The sequence below is a fragment of the Cyprinus carpio genome, unplaced genomic scaffold, assembly GCF_018340385.1.
Source record: "Cyprinus carpio isolate SPL01 unplaced genomic scaffold, ASM1834038v1 S000004872, whole genome shotgun sequence".
Classification (NCBI taxonomy): Eukaryota; Metazoa; Chordata; class Actinopteri; order Cypriniformes; family Cyprinidae; genus Cyprinus; species Cyprinus carpio.
In genome coordinates, this window is record NW_024877558.1 from 80 (window position 1) to 4,200 (window position 4,121).

Consider the following 4,121-nt stretch of genomic DNA (forward strand, 5'->3'; position numbering starts at 1 on the left):
GTAGGACGTATCGATATTAACTGTAAGAACAGATACTACACTGACTTAGCCACAAGCCGAGAAGCGATGCTGCAGTGGTGCAGCGGGGAGGAAGCGGGACATGGCCACGCCCATCTCGGCTTTTGGTAAGTCAGGGAGACCTGAAACGCTGGGGGACGGTAGGACCCCCCCCGTCTGCAACGTCACCGAGCCTCGCCCGATCGGCCCGCGGTGGCTCTGCTGCGGCGGGGTACGGGCATCGCTCGTAACTCCCAAACGGTTCGTCGCAGAGCCACGTGCCTCATGTCATCGGAATCCTTGGCTCGAGCCGAACGAGGGCAGGTCTCGAAATTGGCATGTCGCGCTGGCTAAATTTTCGGCTATGTTGGATTTTGTCGAAAACCTTCTTTTGCAAACCGGCACCAGGTATTTGGCCCAGGTCCGAACCAAAGCAGCACAGAAAGATTCTCTGGAGTCTGACGGTCAATAATCATCCAAAAAAAGTGGAAATTTCCATCCACCTTGGCGAGGGGCCCCCTCAAAACGGTCGAAGGTCGTGTGGCCCAGTTGCTAAATGGGCTTATAACTCTCCAGAGAGGAATGATCACGTCACCCAATCGGCACGCCTATTCGCCGGTGCGCAGTCTGTGGTCAGGAGAAAGGTGCGGTGACTGCCACTTGGTGGCTGGTAGTGAAAAAAAATGAAAGGAATGAAAAAGGACAACCAAACAATCATGAACAGCTACAGCTCGCAGCAGTCGTCCCGATCGACTTGAAAAGTGAGGTCTTTGGAAATTTTGAACCCACCCGGGGCCCGTTTTTTCAAGAGCGCAAGGACTTTTTTTTTTTTTTTTTTTACACACGCACAACCCAGACCAAAGCAATAGGAACGAAGTCCTCTTCTGAACAGCTCTCTGGATCAAACAACGCTCTGTATAAAAAAAGATCAGGGAGAAAACACCCATCGGCTTTTTTTCAACACGCCCTTTCAGGGGAAGCGCAACGCAGCCCCCACTACCATAAATTATGCAGTCGAGATTCCCACATTTGGGGAATTCGCAGGGGTCAGCACGGCCGGAGTGCAATGGACGAGCCTCGCCCTGGGTGAACCGCCTTCTTGATCATGGTGTCTTCTCCCCTTCCAGGTAGTAGAAAGGCCCAGGCGCCATCCAGAGGTACCATTTCCGCCGACCGTCCTCATCACGGTGAACCCCCGCCCCTAGCAAAGGAAGGACGGCTGCCTTCCGTTACTGGCCTGCAAAACTGCCAAGCGTTGGCACGAGCCGATGCTTCCCCACCCTGGTTTTAGATCAGTGTTTCCCAACCGCGTTCCTGGAGGCCCCCAACACTGCATGAAATGTGTTCCTAGTCACCTTAATCAAACACACCTGATTCAGATCATCAGCTCATTAGAAGAGACTCGAAGATCTGAATCGGTTGTCATCTGTTTTAGATGACTCCCTTTAACCAAACACACCTGATTCGATGCATCAGCTCGTTAGTGAAAGACTCCAAGACCTCAGGTGGATGCATCCGAGGAGAACTCTCAATAAAACAGCAACCACGGCATCTGCAAGAGCAGACCTCAGGGGGAGCCAAGACAAAGCCCTCATTCCTTTTTCTGTTATTCCATCACAAAAGCGGCAATCCCTGACGTGGAACAACCGTTTCCTGGCAACACGGCAATAAACCAGCCGATGCGTGGAGTGGACAGAGCAAGCCCCGCTCCAGCTCCTTGCTCCCAAATCAATTTAATATGTAGTCCGGATAGGGGCGTATCGAATATTAAACTGATAAGAACAGATACTACATGATCTTAGCCAAAAAGGCGGCGATGCTGCAATGGTGCAGCGAGGGGAGGGAAGCGGGACATAGCCCGCGCCCATGTGACTTTTGGTAAGTCAGAAACCTGAAAGCGCTGGGGGCCGGTAGGATACTCCCCCGTCTACAGCGTCCGCGAGCCTGCGCCCGTGCGGCCCGGCGGTGGCTCTGCTGCGGCGGCGAGTACGTGCATGCGGGGGGGCTCTCGTAACTCCCAAACGGTTTTCGTCGCAAGCACGTGCCTCATGTCATCGGAATCCTTGGCTCGCCGAACGAGAGGCAGGTCTGAATTGGCAGGTCCGCCTCTGGCGAAAGTTTCGGCTATTTTTGGATTTTGTCGAAAACCTTCTTTGTTGGCAAACCGTCACCAGTATTTGGCCCAGTCCAACCAAAGCAGCCAGAAATATCTCTGGTCTGAACGTCAATGATCCATCCAAAAAAAGTGGAAATTTCCATCCACCTTGTGAGGGGAGCCCTCAAAAGCGTTAGAAAGGTCGTGTGGCCCAGGTTGCTAAAAATGGCTATAACTCCCAGAGAGGAATGAGATCCGCGTCACCCGACCGAAGCACTTCATGCGGGCTCCGATCTGTGGTCAGGGAGAAAAAAAAAAGGGTGCTGCGTCTGCGCGGTGGTCGCTGCAATGAAAAAATAAAAGGACGAAATGAAAACTGCACAGCAAACGAACGCCAAGCAACTGCAGCCGGCAGCAATCAGTCCGATCGACCCGAGAAAAGTGGTGCGTGCAGGCCGGGTTTTCCAGGCGCCAAGTGACTCTTTTTTTTTTTCTCTCACACACACATACACAACCATATCAAAAGCATGGGGCGGTGTCATTTCTGAACGGCTATGGATCATTGAGAGCCCAAAATGCTGGCGGGCACCAGCGCTTTGTATAAGGTCGGGGAGAAAAACATCTGCTTTTTTCAACCAGCACTCGGGGAAAGCGCTGGCGCCCGGTCACACCACCATAAATTATGCAGGTAGGGGAGCACATTTAGGGGAGGCTGCCGGGGAATGCTTTCGCTGAGGTCCCGTGAGGCCGAGCTTTCGCCCTGGGTGAACCGCCTTCTTGATCATGGTGTCTCCCCTGCAGGTAAGTATGAAGGCCGGGCGGCCAGTCAGAGAAGGCCACCGTCCGTCCTACCGTCCTCATCAACGGTGAACCCCCGCCCCTAGCAAAGTAATGACGCTGCCTTCCATTACTGGCCTGCAAACTGCCAAGCGTTGGCACGAGCCGACGCTTCCCACCCTTGTTTTAGAACAGGTTTCCAAACCGCGTTCCTGGATGCCGCCCAACACTGCATGCAATGGTGGTCTATGTCACCTTAATCAAACACACCTGATTCAGATCATCAGCTCATTAGTAGAGACTCGAAGATCTGAATCGTGTGTCTCAGACAAAGGGTCTCATATGTTTTAGATGACTCCCTTTAAACCAAACACACCTATTCGATGCATCAGCTCGTTATGAAAAGACCCCAGACCCTCAGGTGATGCATCCGGAGAACTCTCATAAAACCGCAACCACGGCCTCTGCAAGAGCGACCTCAGGGGGAGCCAGACCAAGCCCGCATTCCTTTTTCTGTTATTCACACAATAACAGCAATACCTGAAAAGGGAACACACCGTATCCTGGAACACTGCAGCCGCAGGCGATGCGTGGAGTGGGCAAAACAAGCCCGGCTCCATCGTGATAAAAAATCAAATTTTGTATGTAGTCCCGGGTCAGGAGCGTAATAGATAAGCTGGCCAAAAACAGGCTGATACTTAGTCTTAGGCGAGAAAGCGATACTGCCATGCGGCAGCGAGGGAAAGGAAGCGGAACATGTAGCCCACGCCCGCCAGCGGCTTTGAAGTAGAGTCAGAAAGGAAACCTAAGCAGCTAAAGAGAGGCGGTAGGGCGGCCCTCCCCCGCGTCTCCTAGCGTCACGGGCTTTCGCCCGATCGGCCCAGCCGGTGGCTCTGCTGCAGCGGAAATGCAGCTTGCTCGCTTCCGCATGCAGCAGCGGTTTGTCGCAGAAACCGCGTGCCTTTTTATCATAATAAGCACAAATCGCTCAGCGCTCGAGCGAGCGAGGCAGGGAGGTCTCAGCGGTATTGGCGGGAACGGCTCTGGCGAAAATTTTCATTCAGCTGGGGTTTTGTCGAAAACGCTAACACACGCGGCTCCAGCTTTTATGTATTTAGCCCAGGGTCGTGAACCAAAAGCAGCGAACAGAAAAGATTCTCTGAGGTCCTGCAGCGGTCAATAATCCATCAAAAAAAAAGTGGAAATTTCCATCCACCTTGGCGAGGCCTCAAAACGTTCGAAGGTCGTGTGG

General features: G+C 53.0%; 3 non-coding genes across 3 annotated transcripts; all 3 read right to left on the reverse strand.

The window, feature by feature from the left end:
- Positions 1–968: 968 nt before the first annotated feature.
- On the reverse strand, positions 969–1,131 carry LOC122143450. The gene has a single exon (XR_006159177.1). It is a non-coding gene; the product is annotated as a U1 spliceosomal RNA (small nuclear RNA).
- Positions 1,132–1,633: 502 nt separating this feature from the next.
- Positions 1,634–1,820, reverse strand: LOC122143452. Its single transcript, XR_006159179.1, has one exon. It is a non-coding gene; the product is annotated as a U2 spliceosomal RNA (small nuclear RNA).
- Positions 1,821–2,734: 914 nt separating this feature from the next.
- Positions 2,735–2,901, reverse strand: LOC122143451. Its single transcript, XR_006159178.1, has one exon. It is a non-coding gene; the product is annotated as a U1 spliceosomal RNA (small nuclear RNA).
- Positions 2,902–4,121: the final 1,220 nt, after the last annotated feature.